Source organism: Lissotriton vulgaris, chromosome 1_1 (genome assembly GCF_964263255.1).
Source record: "Lissotriton vulgaris chromosome 1_1, aLisVul1.2, whole genome shotgun sequence".
Classification (NCBI taxonomy): Eukaryota; Metazoa; Chordata; class Amphibia; order Caudata; family Salamandridae; genus Lissotriton; species Lissotriton vulgaris.
The window spans coordinates 756145648-756167227 of NC_141685.1; the positions used below are offsets into that span (position 1 = coordinate 756145648).

Here is a 21580-nt window from a genome sequence, read left to right on the forward strand (position 1 = left end):
AAAAATAACTGACCTTTCAGCTTTTTATGTTAAATAATGACCACTGCGTCACTCCTACAGAACTTAGTTTTCCCAATAAATGTCTACGCTTTTTTAGCATGTAGTTTATTATATGTTCTTGATTAACAACCACCTCAACATAGCTTTTTCAGTGAAGTACATGTATATTTTCAAAGGGACTGCATTCACTTCCCTTAAGTCTTGCTTTTAATTGAAGAGACTCCATTGCCAATAACTTTGTTCCCTTTTGACTACTCTACACGTTGCTTCCCAAATACACTTTCAGTACACTTCCTTCGGTTTTGCTAAATTGTTTGTTGGAAGTGGCGGGGGGAAGTTATTGAGGGTGTCCTGACGGAGCTGTTTAGCATGGGTACCAATATAGGTGTTTTTCTCCACAAAAACGGTGATATTTTAAGAAGGGTCTCAGGGTAGTTGAACAGTTCCCAGCACAAGAGAAGAATGGAAAGCAATGGTCGCAGAGGGGGGTTTGGCGCAAGCTCAGGTGGAGCAATTTGAGTTTGGGCAGATCTGGGGAGGAGCCTGTACAAGAAACATAACCACTATTTGCTAACTTATTGTTCTAGGTCAGATCTATGGTGTCATTATGGACTGTAGACTAGAAATAGTGAAACTATTATGTGGTCCACGGTGGGCGGTATTTCCTGTGAGGGGGCAACATCTGTGCCCTGTTATCTATATGAAGTGTGATGTCCGCTTCCTGCTGTGTGGGTAGTTTTTCAGGCGAGGGGCGCATCAGGGACTACAAGTCCCAGTATCCTGAGGGGCATCCAGGAGGAGCCCCTCTTACAGCAACACCTGTGCCCTATTAGCGCTATAATGCGCGAGGTCCGCTTCCCACCATGCTTGACACACCAGGACAAAGCCTGAGCCTAGGAAGGGCCCTTCTGCGCCTGGAAAAGCCTGAGCTGGGCCAAGTCAGGTTCATCTGGCACAAGGCAGGTCACTTATCTCTGACCCGACCAGCACTCCTCTTATTCCCCTTTGCCTTGATTTAGGTTTCAACGGATCTCAGGTGTACCACAGCTGAAACCCCTAACCTACTGGATTCGCATCTGGTCAACCCCTGAGCTAGTAGACTATAGGGACGTCTTGGGGGATCTGATGAAAATGGGCAGTCCCATGAAGGTTCCTTGGCTGCACTTTGTTTTTAGCTTGTTCAAGAAGCTAGGCCTAATTAGACTGGAAGGACCCTGGAAAGATCTGCAAGTCAGAAATTGCCCATTTGGAATCAAAATACTGGGCTTACGTGTAATATCAACAAGCTAAGAGGGGGGACAGATTGGCAGCTAACCAAACAGTTTGATTTTAAAACCAGCCCGTATTTTGAATTATACATGGCTACCATTTACACCCCCCCCCCCCCCCCCCCAGCCATAAGCTCATATGTAAACTTTCATTTGGTAGGCAGCTTGCCCCTGAAGGCATTTAGTAGCAAGTGGGAAAAAGATTAGGGCCTCCAGCTTTGTGTCCAGCCTGTAATTTATTCCCTGAAGCAAAGGAACATATTTTGTTCTTCTATTCGAGGTATTGCGGCTTCCACCGGAAGTGGATATGCCTGAATTTGGGGATCATCCATTATACAGTTGCTTAGAGAATTTTAAAAACTGCTTCTTCCAGTCCAATTGGATTGTCTGTTAGCCACTTCCTATTAAATGTTTGGTTCAAACTAGCAATGTTCCTGACCTAACTATATTCTCTGATAGCAGCCTGCTCCAAATTCATTCTTGCTCTTTTGCTAGCTTCTCTGACCTAAGTCAGAACACCTGAAAAATCAGTTTGTACTGGTTGTCACAATCTCTTTTAAACATACAAAATTAGGTTTAAGCTAATTACGTAAGCACTTGCATTTAACAATTTTGCACTGTGGTCTGTTACATTGTCTACCTTGTCTAGACTTTCAGGTCCTGCAGATTACCTGATATCTCTGCACTTTATTTGGATGGGCCACGCTAGATTTTTAACTTGTCAAATTTGATTTTATATTTTTTGACGATCACCTTGTACATGTGTAGAGGACATAGTACTTTCTCTTTTTGTGAAACACTGTGATTATTCGCTGAGAAGTCCTTTGCGATGGTTATTGCTGTGAGAATAGAATTTTACAACAGTGTTTTTTTATTAATTGATTGTTAATATTATACCTTGTTTTATTGTACACTTTGATAGTTATGGCACCCAAATAAAGTATTTTGATGATGTGGTCCATGAACAACCAGACCCAGAGGGTGCTGCAAGACACTGAGAAGACAGATTGACTTGCCTGATTTATATTTCATAACTCTTCACGCAAATCATATGTACACTTAACCACCTAGTGCACATTCTGGGAGGGATGAAGGGAAGGTTCCAACTTTGGGTAATGGCACAGATTATACCAAAAGAGTCAGTAGACAACTTTGCCCTGGATATCATTGTTCCTATAATACTAGGGCCCTGGATAAGGCAGCAGCAGCTCAAATTATTTTTCATACTGGTACATAAAAAGTGATGCAATTTATGAACATTATAACTTGGGCACACTGTCAGAAACTTTAAATTTACTGCAGCACAAACATTTAGTTAGAACAGTACGCTGGGCACATAAGTATATTTGTTCGTCACAGGAGTAACATTGTGTGTACCTTGGTAGACCTCAAAAGATGGATGAGTCCTTCTTTGAAACTTTAAAACTTTGGTTTTGTGGTTCAAAGTATGTGTTACAAAACGCACCACGTAACTCCGTTTTTATCAACTCCATGCCTGAAATTTCAAGCCGTTTTGATTTACTTTTTTTGTTGTTTTATTTCCCTTCACTATTTGACCCATGGTATGAAGTGTCCTGGTTTCTCACTTGGGTGATTATATGCAGGTCCCCATGATACTTTTTCAGTTACAATTTTTTCTTAAAAGTTGATGCAATCATTGCAGATTTATTTTCATATACTGTCCATGCTGCAAAAGGCTGTCGAGACTGTGCACCGTGTTAGCCAAGAAATAACGTTCCATACAGTGTATTCTGCAGTTTGATGTATCTATATGTTATCAACATAAAAAAGTAAAGACCTAAGCATACAAACGTTTGCTCTACACACCTTACTTGTGTCCCATGCTCTCTCGCTGATCTAGTTCGCTTCTGATGAAGTCCTTGGTCTGCGATTTCATATACACCCATAAATATCTTGTGGATCTGCCTTGAGTAATCTTGCCATGGCAGGAAATACAAAAATACAAAGCCAAGAGGCTGCCGTTAGCTCCTTACAGCTCCGGCCTGTAGAAATATTTCTTCTCTATCGTCCAGGAAGAAGATAGTCTGAAATTTAGAAGCCTGGTGAAGACCAACATTTTCTGTGGTTCCTTCGGATGAAGGTTTTAGGTCTGTCAGTTATTGCAAGACTCAGGAGTATCTCTTTGACATCACAGCCGCCTGTCTGGCTTAGGCATGTGTTCTGTGGTCGCCTTCTGAATCCAAAGAACACTTCTTACAAGACACGAATGACACAACCATGCCACCACCCCTCTTTGATGTCTGTGGTGATGACATTGCTACCATTTTATAGCTCCAGATATTAAGAGAAGGGTTCTGGGGTGAGACCTGTAATGTTGCTATTGGTTTCACCATGGTTATTGTTCAGAAAAGTCACAGACTACATGATTGGTGATATCATCACCTTTTATTGTCGGTAAGCTGTCATGAAAATGTATGTCTTGATCACTAGTTCAATGTGTTTGTGCGATATCGAATGCACCCAATAAATTAATACACCCTGGTTATTGTTATTTCTCAGATCCAGTAAAAATCTGCAATTATAGTTTTCCTTGCGAAACTGGGGAGTATCACACAAATTTTGATGCTTTCCCCACCCAAGTCTGAAATTCCTGGTGTTTTCCGGACCCTTTTGTCCCCAGTAAATAAGAGCCGGTTCAGGGTCATTGTGAACTACACTGATCCTTCCAATTTGTAGCCTCAGCGGAGTTTGGGTTCTTTATAGGCCTCTTCTTTCTGCAATTTATAGAGATGGATTGACGGGTGTGTAAAAGGATGGGTGGGTAAACGGAAGCATGTGTGGCTGAAAGGAGGGATGGCAAGGTGGGTGAATATATTAAAGAATGGTTGGATAGGAGAGGATGGATGTGTGGGTGAGCGAATGGGTGGATGAGCGGGTGGTAGCATGGATGGGTAGGTGAAAGAATGGCAGAGTAGATGGAAACCTGAGAGGATAGATGGTGGGTAAAAGGATGGCTGAGTAAATGGAAATTGGGTGGATGGATAAATGGAAACATAGGAGAGAAGATGGATGGTGAATGGTAGAGTATATGGAAATCTGAGAGAATGGTTTGGTGGTGAGTGAATAAATATATGATTAAATGGAAATCTGAGAAGATGGATTGCAGAAAAAAAATGGAAATCCGAGGATCGATGATGGGCCAAAGGATCAATTAATGGGTGAAAGGCTTTATTGATGGATGAATACATCAAATTATGGATGTATGGAAGGGCAGTTGAATGTAATGGTAAAATATTGATTGAGGGATGAACGAACAAATGGATGTCGGAATGTAAAATGAAATGGTAGATATCGGCTTGTGGATGTGAGTATGAAGAAATAAAAACTTGAATGGAAGAGACCAGGGAGGTTTTCTAGTGATGTTTGGGCTCACTTGCTTCACCCGATTTGTGCCATCATGGCTTTAGTTCAAAGTGGGGTGTGTTATGATGTGCTCTCTGCTCCCTTCAGCAGGTTTAATTTGCTGATGTTTACCTGGAGAAAATTTCTGAAGGTCACTTTTTATTGCATCCGGTAATACCGGTTGCGAAAAAATCGACAAACCCGTAATTCTGACATCCACGCAGACTAATTTGCATAGGTGTTGGACTTAAACTAAACATGCCTAATCACTGCCTAAATCTTTGTGAGTTGTAGAAATTTGTGAAACTCCATTAACTACACTTCTTTATCATTACCTCACAGCTCGGAATGTTTCTGTGAGTCCATCCACTAACATGGGAATGTGTGATTGTTTTTGGGTCGGGGGAGGGGGAACTTAAAAAGTTGATTTATAATGTTGTGAGGAGTGTGAGTGGACTGGTTTCTTCTGTACTATACCATTTATATAGTTAATACTGCATTATGGGGCGCCCAAGTACATTATCGAACATCCATCGCACTTTAGGGTGGTGCGTGGTAGGCGGTGTAGTATTTAATCTGAGCTATGTGGGAAGTGTGAAGGTGTTGTGCGTTAGTGGCCAGGGAGGTGCTGTTATCTAGTCTTGGGGTGCAGTGTCCAGCAGTTTGATGGATGAGGAAGTGTGATCGATAGGGCAGAATGGGAGGAGGAAAGGAGAAGGTAGCAGGTAATCTACCTAGATGGTTTGTATTTTAATTAGTCCAGTTTGGGGGAGACTGACTTGAATATATAGGCAGCTTCACCACATCAATCTAGCCAGAGGGGCCCTTGGTGCAGTGTAAACCAAATAAGGAGGTAAATCCAAGAATGGCTGATCCATGATGTGACTGGCAATGTCTCCAGCCAGTGGCTGAATATACCAGAGCCAAAGAAGTCAATGGCTGAAAGAGAATAATCCAATACCTCCTAGAGTATGCATGTGTTCTCCATAAATGGTGCAAGCGTTGTTACGTATCAAACATAGAAATATAACCTTGCATAGAGTAGCAACCATGGGCTTTTTTTCTATCCCAAGGTGTGAAAGAGATGGAATTCAAAAGGTTTTAGTTTGGTTCAAGAGCTCTTGTTATGTGGGCCACCAAAAATGTCTCAAGCCACCTCTGTGTACAACATGTGTGCTTAAAGTTCACAAAGTTAGTATACGTTAATAAAGGTAATGGTGCAAAGAAGACACTTTGGACTCTGTTTTGCATACTGTGACCAAGATGTAAGAAGCTGGCTCTATATATGGTGTAGAGGTTCCCCCAGAAGTGTACAGGGCTCAATGTAAAACCAACGTATTCTGTTTGTGGAAGTATGGGCAAGCAGCCTTAGGCCTAACACAGAGGAGCGTAAGATATTTGTTATGTACATAGCGAGTAATAAATGATACATGACTCTAAAAGGAGATGCACTCCAATTTTATAAACAATGAGCTTCTTTTAAGTTTTATTTTAAGACCAAGATGTACACAAAAAGGTAAGTAAGTTATTCAGGAAAAATACTTTACATTTTAAAAAGTGATCACAAAGCAATTTTCAGGCTGTGCAATGTTAACCTATAAAGGAAAATAAGAATGTAGTTTTCATTTAAGTACATAACTTATAGATCTTGTCTTCGGAGTTTCAGGTCAACACCAGGCAAAGTTCGAATTGGTACCAGTAATGCACCACCAACAGCACAGAAGCAGCAGGGTGCAGAGGTCCAATTCGGGATCAGTCACCCAATATTAGGCAATGGAAACTGGGTAATTGAAGATGCTCTGAGTCGCATACAGCACGAATGAACATGAGGCATTAATTTGCTCCTGGGCGGTGGAAAGATTTAAATATTTCTTATGGGGAACTCATTTTGAGGTCTTCTCGGATCACAAACCCCTAATACATCTGTTCAACAGTAAGGGTTCTGGTAGAGTCTCTGCATGCCTAGTCAGACTTTTGTCCAAGTAGCAAGAGTTCCATTTTATTTTTAAGTATATTCATGGTGGCAAAAATGACCGCACAAATTGCCTGCCAAGGTTACCTGTTTCTGATGACTCCTGGAGTGATGTTTGTGAACCTGGATGTGTAGTGGCAGTAGTGGATGACATTTTGCATAACTCCGGCCCCATTAGCATTTGAGGTGGTTAGAAGCTGTTTCTTCTGATCCTGCATTAACATGAGTTGCTTCTTTTGTGAAGAATGGGTGGTCTAAGGAAAGGAGTGTGGAAGCTGTATTATGACCTTATGTGCATGTCTCAGAGGAATTATCTTCAATCAATGGTGTTTTATTTTGGTCTGACCGTTGTTTACCACCCTCTTCATTAAGAGAACTTCTTATTGAAGAGGCCCATAAGGGGCACTTGGGAGTCAGTAGCAGTCTAAGGCTCTTAAGCAGTTTTATTGATGGCCATCACAGACCCAAGTAGCTTCTTTTGTTGATAGTTGTCCTGCGTGCTTGGTTTCTGACAAGCACTGGAAAACATGTGAAACGCCTCTTCCTGTATCTTTTCCAGAGGAATCTTGGCAAAATGTAGCCCTAGAATTTGCTGGGCCATTTGAGTTGCTTCAGGCTAGTCGAAGATACATGATGGTGCTATTAAAATCTTTTTTAACGTAGGTGTAAATGAATTTTCTTTTTAATCCCAATACTGAATCCATTGTTAAAAGTGTTGCAGAAATGTTTTGGGGTGGAATGTGCACCTAAGGAAATTGTCACCGATAATGGCACAATTTTTTTTGTGTTTCTCAAACGATTAAAACGTTTTGGGAAAATCCTCAGATTGCACACACTAACGTGTTTCTATTCTCACTGTCATCTGTTGGTCTTATGGAGCACATGAATAGGTTCTTGAAAGATGTAGTACAAACTCCATTAGCCATGAATTAACGAGATCAAGGGATTTTTGAGTAAGAAAATGTGGTATTGTTTTGTCACACCTCATAGCACTACTGGGGTTTTTCCTTTTCTTTTGTTGCGCAAAAGACTTCCCAGGCGATTAATCTGTCCAGATTGGATAGGGGAATTACAGAAGGGAAAAAGTGAAGATTCTGAGAGCATTTCAGCCAAAGTAGCTGTGAAGCAAATTCATGCAAAGGAATTTAATGATATGAAACACAAAGTTAAAACGTGTTGTAATGAAAGGTGATTGGGTGTTAATAAGAATTCCCACAAGAGTTAAGAAGGGGCAATCTAAATGGTCTTTGTGAGAAGTTGGCCCGATATGCAACGTTCGCTATTCTAGCGACCGCTATGTATCGTTCCAACGACCCTTATGGTGTTTGGTTGTAAGTCAACCTATAGACCAGCTATCCTAGTAGCGTGGATACGAGCAGTCTAAGGCTAAAGACTCGAGAGGGCGCGTTAAGCCAGCTGTTTACCACACATGTACCCCTTGAACACCCAGTGAAAGGACACCACACAAGTGTTATGAAAATAAACAGGATATTTATTAAGATTCACAACAGCCCTGGACTCTTTATGAGGACAGGGTACTAAGCACAAACCAAATCTCTTAGGAAAATACTTCAAGTGCACAATTAAAACAAGTGTCCGAGGACACGGAAAGTTTAAGGTCTCGGGCGGACCCGATAAGGCAAGTCGGAAGCGAGGGACTCGGGACCCTAGAGTAAAGAGGCTATGCAGGCACCGAAATGCCGAGTTACCTAGCCACGAGGGCTGCGGCTGCACAAGTCTTACAGGCGTCGGGGTCTTCGCTGACGAGCCAGGAGCCGGAAGAAAAGGAGTTGCTGGCCGGCGACCAGTGATGAATAGTTCGTAGAGATCCAAGCCTGGATCAGAGATCGATGATACCTGAAAGCAGAGGGGACCAAGTTCGTACTACTAGCCAGTAGTCAGAGGGTACCAGGAAGGCACCGGTTGGCCGTCACCTCGACCAGGTGAGTGGGCGACGCTAGGGTCTGCAGTCTCACGGACCAGGAGGCGTTGTCGGCGACCACGGTGGAGGTGCGAGCTGTCCCACGAAGGATGATGCTGTCGGCGTCGCTGGGCCCAGGATGGGGCAACAAGCCTTGGCAGATCTCAGGGCCACGTGGTGGGCCTAAGATGGCATCTTGAGTGGACCAGGAGGTCCCGGGGTGCTTCTCGCAAAGATGGAAGCAAGGGCCAGTCTGGAGCAACCAGACCAGCAGTGTTGATTGTCGGATGTCGTCACAGAAGGGCACAAGCCAGCGGCTAGTGACCAGACAACGTGCCGAGCAGCGAGCAGAAGGGCCCCACGCAGATCGTGGAGATGCTGGGAGACTGCACTTCGGTGCTGGAGCGGCTCAGGGTCGGGGCTTCTCGGACCCCAGAGCACTCACCAGAGAATTACTTCGATGGTCGTGCTGGTTAAGAAAGCGTGCAGGTTTTGATGATGGCCGGTCCCTCGAGGTCTCGTCGCACCCACAGATCACAGCTGAGCTGATGACGTGGGTAGAGGTCAGAGGTGCCAGGGAAGCCGGTTCTCGTCGAGCTGGGCCGTCGGATTCCTTGAGGAAGGACTTACAGCAAACCGCAGAGTTCTTAGATGGTGCCCGCTGATGCAGGGTGACTACTCCTTAGTCACAAGGGAGAAATCTTGAGAAGAGTCTCGAATGTCCTTTCGTAGAAAGTAGTTCTTGATTCAAAGATGATCTAATTTGGAAGGGTCCCCGCTCCGGTCTTTATCCTAAAGAAAGGGGTGGGTACATGACTAGGTCCTGCCCTAAGGGTGGGACCAGGAAGGGGGGTAGTTACACCCCTCTCCCCTGCCGGACTTTCCCCAGGCCAGGGCTGGCGCCCCTGGAACTGGTTCTGACCCGCAGATGCGTAGTGAGCACCGGGGTGCCACTCCGCAGTCACCTTCTCGCAAAAGCCCTACCTACCCAGAATACACAAACCCTGTCTGGGACGGTGCGAACACCGCCCTCGACAGGAAACCCTTTGTCCAAGCTCTCCTCGCTGGAAGGACTCCCAGCAGCAGGAGGTCAGACTCGTGTCTGTGGTGGCAGCATCCATTTTGTGGAGCTGAGGCTTTAGTTAACTTTAACCGGGGTTCACAGTTACGTACATGTCGTGTCCCTCTAGAAGGGCGGAATGCTAACCTCGTCGCCAGAATTGGTGAGGGGGCAGCATCCCGATTCGTATGACACCTTACTCGACATGCCTTGATAACGCGACACCGAAGTTACCGATGTGGTACGCGTTATCATGGAACAGCCATTGGGTCTTGATTCCGCAAGCTGCAACCGGGCTCGGCTCTGGCCAGAACCTAGTTCACACGAGCCCACGCACTCTGCCTTCAGGATTGTCAAGGCCTGCCATAGGAGTGACTGATAGGAACTCGGGTGTCCATTGTATGGTTAGATATAGAGCTACTATACCTAAAGCAAAGGGTGATTACACGACTTTGCCCCAGCTGTCATGCAGCCAGTTGTGTCAAATTTAGGAGGCCAGCCAGGGGTGGCATAATACATGCTGCAGCCCCTGGCGGCCCTGGGTACACCTATGCCCTGTGTTACAGGGTCTGATAAGGTGGCCCAGTACCAATTGGAAATGTACCTAGGGTACCTGGAATCCATTTTAAAGAGAGAGCAGTAGGCCTGGGGTCCTGATTGGCAGGGTCCCAGGTCGACTATGTCCAAAACCAGCTAAAACACAGGGCAAAAAGTTGGGGGCAACCATAGTCAGGATGTACCTTCCTACAGTCTTCACCATCCTAAATGGGAAAAGTATCTAAATGTTTGCTTCTGGTGCAAGGTAAGGAGTGGTAGAGCAGGAGAGATGTTGTGAGAATCACAGGAGATCAAGCACTCAGATTGATGGCGGTCAAAGGATAACACCTGATGATGGCTATGATTTTTGGGGGGGATCAAGATTATGCTCCTGCCCAGTCTAGCTTTCAAGCTCCAGGGATGCAGTAGTTCAGGTGGATGTTGGAGAATGTGAGTTTTTAGATTATATTATGCCTTCTCCTGTGCAGGAAGTACAGTCAAACATTGCAGAGGTTCAGCCCTTCACTAAATAAGGTGTCTCATAATGTAGGTATGCCTGTGAAGTTCAAAGATTATTTGTTTCATAGTAATATTTGGTATTAGTTTTTCTTTTAATCTGCGTTTGTTCTGTTCTGTGCCTGCTTTTTGTTCATTTTAAGGGGAAGGTGTTGTACTATGACTTTATGCTGTTGTAAGCACTGCTCTTGAGACTGTGTACGCTCAGTCGCTGCGTGGCACTCAAGGACAGCCTGATGTAAAACAATCTTGTATATCATTTGTTAGATGTTTAAGTTGTTGTTCTCGTGCACCTCCCTGTTATTATTTGAACTATGCTAGTCTTGTTGTGTGTCGCCTGTTTTTCGGTTGAGTCAGTTTACAGTGGCTGCCTGAGGCTCGGGTGGCGCATGCTTTTGTCTCCAATCTGTTATCCTAACATAAACCTATTAAAAATACCTCCTTGAATTTCGAGTTTCGGATGGAACCAACCTTTGCTACACGTCCACTCCGGGTTCACAAGTGATGCATAGTGAATGCGATACACGAATTTCACAGGCCCAAAGCAGGCAAAATGTCTTAGTGAAGAAACGCCTGCAAATAGGAAATATTTGGAGGACTCCCGAGTCATGTTAAATTATATTTCTCATTCTTCGGGGAAAGCTCGTGATTGCCCGATATTCTTGTAACCTAGAAGTACTAATCATACCTCCGTTTCTACTGTACTGTAGTGTACTACAACTTAATTGGCCCAGAAGTATATTTGCGCTATGCAATAACCAGTGTTTCTGCACACCTGGAACGAAGACAAGTGATGAAAATAACCAAATTGACCTGAACAGAGAACCCCTGATTTAGTAGCCGTGAGCGAATTGGCATGGTGTGATTCAAGGTCCGTGCTTTTGGGAAGCTTGCCCCAGTTTATTGGTGACCCGGAACAACTGGCTCAATATGTTTTTTCCCAAGTTTGGTAAGCCATGTAACAACACGAATTTAAACTGAGGTGTGGTGATCCTGTCGAAGGTTTGAGTTTGAAAGTTCTGTCACCCGACTGATCCCCATGTTGTCTAGATTTGTGTAACCCTGTTACTGCTCTGTGTGTGCCCTGAACCTATACATTATGTATATAGTATGATAGTTCTGTCCATTACCGAAGTCTGTTGTCGTGTGTGTCACCTGAGAGATAATCAACTGTAAGATGTATGATGTTACCTGGCGGTTAGCTAGTTTGTGCCAAGCTACAGGCCGCCTAGGTCTGTCGCTTCAAGGCTAGCTCTGTGGGGCAGGCCAGACCGAGTCTGTGTGTTTCTGAAGCCGGTTAAGTAAGCCTGAAGTTTAAATACAAATGACTGCGACCTCTAGGTAACTTGAGGGATAAGTGCAGGGCTTTAACTGGGATGAAAGAAGTAGGGGGTCTCTCAAAAGGGCGCTGCCGATGTAATCAAGGGCGAGGCTTAAAAATACACCAGGTAAAAATATGTGCTTAGCATAACGTGCCACCCGACTCGTATTTTGCTGCTTCTGTCATTGCATACAGATATAAAATACAAGTAACGTTACACCTACAAGTCATGGCTATTGGATTTGCCAATGGCTGTTTATAGTTGTGTAAGATTAAAAAAAAAAAGCAACAACTATGGCGTGTTTGTATAAATACTGAAAATGCTTCAGTTATGAAATGATGAGACTGAAAGAACTATAATAACAAGTCTCTTTAAAGTTACTTCAAAGGCAATGAAGGGTGGGACTGCTGCAGAGTTAAGATTTGTTTTTCCCACCCTGAGGGCAAAAATGGAGAGCCCGAGAGAGACCCGTCTCAACACCTGCTTTTTAAAACTGCCGATGCTTTGCACCGGTAGGACCCGGCCCACTTAAAGCCCTGGATAAGGGAGTCATGTGATGTTTAGTCTGTACGTTTTGGGTCGCTCATGGCATACCTTCTCCTGTCTTTAACCAAAATTGTGTTAGTATTTGTAACCAAGGAGCTAGTGTGTCTGCGCGAGTCCCTAGTTCAGTGCCCACTTATTCCTACGATATTTTGAGGCGATTGGCAGTTTTGGGCGACGACGGCGGGGGGGGGGGGACGGTGTCATAGGTTGCTCTTCCTTTCCACGAAACTCTCATCCTGTACTACCGCTACAGTTGCAATGTGTTTTTGGGTGTAGTGAAAGGAAGGAAATCGCCCCCTGACCTCTGTCCAAGTTATCGAGCACTATGCATGGTTTAGCGACCCCCACACCTACTGGACCAATGGCAGCTACGGCCCTGTCTTCTCTGGGAACGTGGCGCTGAGCCTGCACTTTTGAGAGGGCACGTGCCGCATGACTTCCTCTGCTGATCATTGCCTTCCTGATTCTTTTGAGCGCCGAAGGCTGAGGGGAGCAGACGCAGAGATCTCCGGTGCAAGGGTCCACGGTAGGGCGGCTTGAAGACTCTGGGTGAAAAGTTAACTTTTTAAACCCAAATGTGAACTTACTTTCCCTGGATTGAGTATTCTTGTAAACGTGCAGTGGCACCGGGCCCAGAGGGGTAGGATGCCCACTGCACCAGCTATGGCGTTCTTTTTTTATTACCCAAACAGGAGCAGGGTTCCCATTCCTTCTTGAATCAGAGCAATGACACCTTTCCAGTGCGAGTCTGTGCTGAATGGGGCCATTGCTTTTGGGCTGGAGACAGTACAGTGTCTGTGCTCCGAGCTGCGGCAACGAGTTGCTCTACTTGGAGACGCACGCCGAGCTGCCCTTGACTCCAACCTTCCACTGCCACAACAGGCTCAAGGTCCGCGCCGTTTTGATTCAACAGTGGGATTCACTGTATTATTATTTCTTGGAATCGTCTCGAGGAAAAGGGAATGCGCGCACTCCGTACTGCTTCAGCGGGTACTTTAGATGCGGCGGCACTGATCCTCGGCAGATGCCCCGTGGCAGTCTCCAAGGAATTCTCCGTTCAGTGCACAATAATGCGTGTTTTTCGCGTCGATAGTGAAGCACTTTCTTTAACCCTGGACCACCTTTACCCAGCCTGATAAAGGCTAGAGCATGTCTAGACTTGGCCAGTGTGTAGCCCGGAGTTCGCCTTTCTATAGTCCAGGGGTCACAAATGACACGACGAACCCCTTTCTCCTGTCTGCGGCCTTCCGTTATGCAGGCGGCGAGGTATATTCTGGCCAGGAGCCTGCCCCGTTCCTGAAGAAAGGGCGGCTTCAAGTTGTGACTGCACGGACTAGAGGCCTGGACTCTTCAAGTTGTACTATGTCCGAGACGAGTGAAAGGGGTCTCCTAGCTATACACGACCTCATCCTATATTGGATTGGATTTGGTTTTTGTATAGAGCGATAGCTACCCGCAAATCCAATCCAATCCTATATAAATGGAGGTTTCATGTTATTCGCTACTCCGACTGCCGAAAAAGGGGCTCCAGGTTGCACCCGCTAGAAAGAGAGGGAGAGAGAGAGACTCCTTCTGGGGGCAGATTAAACACCACCTAGGCTAGTAAAAGATATATATATATATCAACTTAGTGTCCTGGCCCATACCACCTCCCTACTCTGGCTCAGATGGATTCACCCCTATTTGAGCACAGTGTAGTGAGAATCGTTGCAGGTGCAGTGTTACCCATATGCTTTCAAGATAGCACACAGTCTGCTAGTCTTTTGCAAAGTTCCTCACCACATGAGTATGCAAGCGTGTAGATGGGGCTAATTATCAGTGGCCACCCTGTCTCTTGCCCGCTTAGCCACTCCCCCACTTCTGAGCCCGAGCCAGAGCCAGTCATCCTGTTGGAGCTTCTCCATGCTTGCGTCTGCAGCTGCTCTGATTGTTAGTGGCATCTCAGGAGGGTCCTGGGTCTTGGGCAGTTCAATGGCACGTGGTGCAGCCATGCTAGTGCTGTGTGGCACTTGATGGTAGCAGCTACGTGCAAGCCTGGTGCACCTCACCAGGTGGGTGAGAGGCCTGGATTCTGGTCACGTCATGGTCTATTGCTTCTTGTGCAGCAACTATGGTTACGCTTCAGGCAGCTTCTCAAGGAGTGACAGTCGATTACGTCTGGTGCATCAGCTCAGGCTGCATCATGTCTTCACCGTTCCTGTTGAGAATCTTCGAGTCTGGAGATCACCAACAATAGGGTGCACAGCTCGCTCTTTACAGTCCTCTTCTCCTGTAGATCCACTGCGTCACATTGCATCTTGCTACTCCAGCAGGGTTCGCAGGATCCTTCTCTTGCTCAACAGGGAGACTGGGTTTTAGGTGCCTCAAGATAGATAATCTCCTCTTGCAGCAAGGGATAGGCTTATGCGATATCCCCTTAACCCTGGGAAGCTGGCTTTCAGGCATGCACCAGCTGCGGTTGCACAGCAGTCCTCGGAGTACTCTGCGGACTACTACCATGGTTGGTAACAGAGAATTTTGAACTCTTATAACAAGTGTGTAATTATTAATATTTTTTATACATTTAAGGCATATGATGTGGAGACCCAGTCTTTGCTTTCAGAACCGGTTTGGGGTGGTTCTCCTCAAGTGTCCCTTCCAGGCTGCTCTCCAGGCATAGCCTTTGTGTAGAGTGATTCCCCTCACATCATCATAGTCCCCAGCATGAAGCACCCATACACAAAGCACAAAGACATGTGAGCTTTTTGCACCAGACTGTAATTAACCACACTGAAGAGTGATCTGGAAAAGTACACAAGGACATGATGGACGGAGCGCTGAAACTTTTCAGACACTCACCCCCAGTCACAGATCTGGGGTGAATCCATCATCTTTGTTTAGCTCACTTGGCCACCCCAGTTCAGACACAGCTATATGAAAATCAGTCTTGACTCTGTGCCTCATGGGAACAGTCCACCCGAACTGCCAAGCCATGTCTTCCTTGGACCAGAAACAAGCATCCTTGGATCGGTTTCGGGCTAGCTGCCCTAATCAGCAAGGTTAGCTTGAATCCAGTGGCAAAGTGAGCAAGGGATCTACGTCTGGGCATACCCTGCCAACTTAGGGCGAACAAAGCAAACACAAGGAGATGATGGACGGAATACTGAAACTTTTCAGACACTCGCCCACAGTCACAGATCTGGGTTGACTCCATCATAATACTTTAGCTCACTTCGACACCCCAGTTCAAACATAGCTATAAATCTTTCTTTCAATAAACTTTATTCGGTTAAAAAACAAGTAACCATAAAAGTAACAGACATAAAACAAAATACATTGATTACAATAGTTACAATAATTACATCTCATGATTATTGGTGCAGTGAGGTAGATCAGTAGGAGGTCTAAACAATTTCAATTAGCATTTGTTTCCTGAATTTAAAAACACTTTTTAAATAATTTAAAATCACAGTAACAGTTAAAATCGTGTCCATTTTCTGTACTTCTAGAAAAGCTGGGCGACATCTGGTTAAATTCACGTTTTTTAAAAAAGGGACAATAATTTTCCTACGTATGGCACTATAAAATTTGCAGAAAAAAAGGATATGAATATCAGATTGTTGTGACGTACCATCACACAAACAGGTGGGCAAAATGTGGTTCCATGAGTTCATGCATGGAAAAGACACTAATCTAAAAAATATACAAAATCTAAAACGAGTTAAAAGAAAACGATCATAGTTAGTCATGGACAGGGATAAATATGGCTGTACAGTGTTAGTCTCACAGAGAGTAGGAAGATGAGTGTACTGAGGGTTTCAAAATTTCCACTCTCTTCCTCTTATCCACCAGGTGGTCCAAACAGATGGTTTTTAGTGTCTTCCTGGAAATGGTATCCATTGAGGTTGGGTCCGAAAAATATGAATGTAATCCAATCTCGGTTAGAAAATGCTTTACATGACCCAGCCATTCCATTCTGTCCACATGGTCCAAACTGAGGGTGTCACGTATCAGGGCCCGGTTCATAACGCATTCATTAGTAGTCCATACCCTATGCCACAGTAGGATAGGTTGAATTCTGATAATGTCCGTTATGTAAGGTTGGCCAAGTTCAGCGTGACAATTGAATGTGGCTGCACACTGTGGAACTGCTAGAACTCCCCTCAAAAATGTATTCTCTACCAGCTGGATTTGATCAACATTTGCATATCCCCACAAACCTGAACCATACATAGCCACAGACTAGCATGTAGCTTTATATATGGTTAACATTTCTTTTATCGGTTTCCTGCCCATTTTTCTAGCGAAATTCTGTAAGGCCATGATCGTTTTCATAAATAAAAGAGTTCTAGCCTTAATTGCACTTGTCCAGGAACCTGACTCATGGAATAAAATGCCCAAATAAGAAAAGGTTGAGGTGTTATCCAGTGGCACATTGTTTAAAAACATACGCTTCATCAGTTTAACTGGTTTTGTGCCACAATTCATTGTAAAAGTCTTACTACAGTTTACTAGTAGGTCCAGGTTTAGCATAAATTTCTCAAAACTAACTACTAGTTTTTGCAGAGCGCGAGGAGTGCGTGCCATGAGTACTGCGTCATCCGCATACATGAGCGCAGGGATTTCCCTCCTCCCCACCCTGGGCATATCCCTACACTCTTGCAGCAGGTGACGCTCGAGCCCATTAATATAAAGAAGAAATAAAAAAGGTGCCAATACGCAACCTTGCCGCACTCCGCGACCTACACTAAATTGTCTGGAGCATTCTCCTCCCCTGCCGTAACGAACAGAAGCTGTGGCTCCACTGTAGAGTTCCCTCAAGAAACAGATAATGTTATTATCCACTCCCAAACTTTTCATTATACCCCACAATTTAGAGTGTGATACACAGTCGAACGCTGATGAAAGGTCGACAAAATGAAAATATAAGCGTTCAGATTTTATCCTTATATATTTATGCTGCAAAAGCATTAGGTTTAACCCTTGCTCAATTGTGCCAATCCCTTTTTGAAAACCAAATTGCAAATCACTAATAATGTCGTTTTCCTCTGCCCAGCTTTGGAGTCTTGCCAGCACAACACGTCCTAAGATTTTTACTGATGAGTCAAGAAGGGAGATTGGTCTATAACAGGCACAACTGTTCCTATCCCCCTTCTTGTAAACCGGGACAATGACTGAGGTGAACCAGGATTCTTTCAGACACATTGAGAGAGCTGCATTAAAAAGTTGTACCAACATAGGCCCCCAGATTTCAGTGTTAGCTTTAAATAGGTCTGCCGGAATCCCATCAGGTCCGGCAGCCTTACCGCCTTTGGTAGATCTCAAGGCTAGAAGTACTTCATCAAGTGTTACAACCAAGTTGTAACTCTGTTGTGCATCCAAGCTAGAGTTAGAACCCCCACCATGGATGTCTTCCTGTGCCTTATAAAAATTTGAAAAATGATCTACCCATTTGTCCTCGTCTATTGCAATCTCGATTCGCGCCGTATGAGTTTCATATGGGAAAGGAGTATTAATTACTTTCCAAAATGCAGCGGAATCTTTAGATTGCGAGGCCTCACAAAGGGAATCTAGTGCCTCCTTATTTAACGCGGTTTTCCTTACTTTCAGGGCCTGAGTATATGTGTATCTGCACTCTCTTATTTCATATTTAACCCTAGGGCATCTGTGTACTGCCTGTTTTAGATTTTTCAATGCCCTAGCGCATGCGTTATTAAACCAACTCTTGGGTCCCTTACCTCTACGTTTTGCCTCCACCCTTAGGCTGCTTTTTATGTTTATAGCTATTATTCCAAAATGCTCAATAATTTGATCATTAGTGGAGTTGTCACTTAGGCAAATCCTAAAACTATTTGAGCACACCTCCCAGAGTTCCTTAAAAAAGGTTGTGGGGATTACTTTGCTCCAATTAAGGGTGTACCCATTTTGTCTCCCAAGGACAACATCAACCGCTGTCTCGACTAGAGGCGCGGCCGTCGATGGGTCTGGGAACAAGTCTACTACTTTAAGACATTGTGGGAGGTGGTCACTTATGGGTAATTGGATGTTCGTAACCCCCAACATTCTGTGATTAAGATTACTGGAGGCGATGATAAAATCGATGGTTGTTGCTAAGCCTCTACCAACAAAGGTCGGTGCAAAGGGTGTGGGTTCTAGGGCAGTTTCATTTGCAAACCCTAAATCAAACATGAATAATAATTCATTAAGCAAGTCCCCCATCATAGTATGATCAAAATGTGTCAAATGCATATCTCTCTCTGTCATTAGGGAACATAGCTATATGCAAATCAGTCTTGACCCTCTGCCTCATGGGAACAGTCTTTTTTATAAGACTAAGGAGTTAGGTCCTAGTGGGTTACGGGGTAGGCTGGACCCTATTAAACCATAAATCACAAAAAAGTGCCTACACCCGACATGTTTAACCAAAATTATTTATATGGAAGGGACAAGCGCAGTGTATGAGTTTGACCTGGTATTTTTATTTATACCTATTTACTTTATCAACATTTTCTATACCTTTTTCAAAATTTCACCAAAAAGGAAAATACATTTATTATATTTACATTACAATACATGACTATTTACAAACACATATTTACAAATTTCATACATTCCAAAAACAAAACTTTTTACAAATACACATGAAAGATTTATAATTTCATTAAATCGACTCAATCACAATCAAAGGTAAAAGTCAAAACAAAGGAGCAAAGCCAAAAGATGGAAATAACTTATAAATCAGCCTTGACTGATTCAAAAACTCTTAATGATATTGCTTGCTCCTGAAGGAGCAATATGGAAGATGGAAGCAAGATGGAAATAACTTCTATAAATCAGCCTTGACTGATTCAAAAACTCTTCATGATATTGCTTGCTCCTGAAGGAGCAAGCAATACCATACCCTTCCATATAAATAATTTTGGTTAAACATGTCGGGTGTAGGCACTTTTTTGTGATTTATGGGAACACTCGGCACGAAGCCATAATCCAAAAATTCAAACTTCCCTCTGGGCGCAGTAAAGCATCAGTGTGTGGTCATTCCAGGTAAATGTTGGCTGCAGTATGTGGCCTCAGTTGTTTCCTTGAACTTGAAGCAGTATCCCTGGACTGCTGCGAGCACTGGAAAAGGACAAGAGTGCTAGTGTTGATTAAGCTACCCTTTCAATGTTACAAAACAGCAGGTTTAAGTTTATAAAAATTAGATTCCGTCAGCAAGGATGCTGCTGACTCCTATTCAATCCAGGTCGCCACAACTCAACCAGCCTTGGCAAAGTCAATAGGGCCCGCCTCAGCAAGAGCGACTGGCTTTCTTAATGCTTTGTTTAGCCATGTTGAACAACAGTGGTGCTGCTGTGCAGCATGGCTGAACGTAAAGGAAAAAAGTATACGATGTGGCCAGTGTTGACCGCGGCAGTGTTTTTCCCCTTACTTTTAGCCATGATGCTGTATAACCTAGTTAAAACATAGACCAAGCCAATAGGTTTCGCATACGCGAGACCTATTGGCTTTGCCGATGCTTGTTTTTTCTTTTCTTTTTCTAGATCTGAGCAAAAACTATGCTTCTGAATACCAAGGTGTCACAAATCGGAAAATGTAGGCTTGTACTAGCCTAACATTTAAATACATTTGAATGACTCCAGCAACACAAGCACCCCCTTCATTATTAAGGTGAAAAGATGGCTCCATGCCTCTTAAGAATGCAGTGCATTGCTCCAGTACTGAGCTTTTATTTCACAACATAATGCGTTGTGATGGTTTTAGTCTTTATCCCTGTGAATTGTCAGTAAATCACGGGGGCATGTAAAAAGAAGACTCCGGATTGGACCATTGTGACTTTTTTGAGATAGGGTCCACTGGCAATCTTGTAATGGAAGTGATGACGTTTTTTGGCTGGGGTGGAAGTCACATTGTAGGAAGAACATGAATGTTTGAAGTCAAACATGAGTACATTACAAAATGTAAAATCCTCGTTATACAAAACCTCACAACAAGTATTGTGCTGTTGTTTATTTTTTGTATACAGCCATCTCTGTTCCTGAATCTTTTCACTTCACCATCATTCTGATTTATCACTTCTCTTCTTACTCATCCTACACTTACTGTTTATATTCATTGCCTCATCAATTCACAGATTTTATATCTCTTAACTGCCACATCCTTTGCAACACTTCACTTCCACCTCTCTCCAAATATCCTGCATTCCTTTACTGTCATTTCTCTCCAAAGCCCCAGCATTTTCTCCAAGTCCTAATAATTTATCTACAGCCCCTACATCTTATCACAGCCCCTGCATCTTATCACAGCAAGGTCACATGGCTTTGCCGCCAATGACGGCGAACACGCAACAGCTAATGGAGCTTCCCAAGATATGCCTTTTTATGGTTTTTTTTTTTTAGTTCCGAGCAAATGAAACCCACACATCTGTATAATTTTTAGGTCTTGCTCTGTATGTGAGAAATGTATTTAGTCTGTGGGCTGTAAGCACGCCCATGTAATGCCATTGGTTCTTTGTTGTTCCATTTAGAAATGCTGGCTTTCTATTGGTCCATTGCTTTGAATTGTCCCTCCTTTGGGTGTTGGTTCAGGCCAGGCGAATTGATGGTTTTGCTTGACCATCGCACGCTTCCTCCTCAAACTGCGTGCAATGGCCCCTCCTCCCATCTGGGCAACGCAGCTTAGTCGCGGAATTCTGGTTGGCACAGGGATCATTTTGGTTGGCCATTGCAAGGCACACACATCCCTAAGACGAGGGGTATATAAACAACACATGCATACATTGTGTATTTGTATGAGATGCAAGCCAACCCATACTCTAAATTCACGTAGCAAAACTTTTTTTACTGGTCTGTAAAATACACCATGCATTTTTAGTTTATTTTGTATTTTAGAAACACTGCGCATATCTCCATTTCCACATTATAGGGAGACTATCTGTGCTGGTGGGCCTTTGTTTGTGCCTCCGACCCCGGGCAGCTGAAGTCTTTTGTTTTTAGCACTGCCAAATGGTTGACACAACACACCAACCGCCTAGCGCTGAAGTTGAAGCAGTTCAGCAAGCACGGGGAAGGGCTGGTGGGCTGTGGGCTCCGTGAATCC

The 21580-nt window shown here is 44.1% G+C and overlaps 1 protein-coding gene across 2 annotated transcripts in view; it reads left to right on the forward strand.

Moving 5' to 3' along the window:
- Nucleotides 1-21580, forward strand: part of NPL (N-acetylneuraminate pyruvate lyase) — a 150659-nt gene that overhangs the window by 17165 nt on the left and 111914 nt on the right. The window contains exon 1 of one of the 2 annotated variants that reach the window (XM_086955631.1): nucleotides 12966-13031. The exons of the other annotated variant lie outside the window; for it this stretch is intronic. The gene's annotated coding sequence lies outside the window, so the exon portion shown is untranslated. Of the gene's footprint in view, nucleotides 1-12965; nucleotides 13032-21580 lie in introns of those variants that run through there. 2 annotated transcript variants of the gene reach the window in all.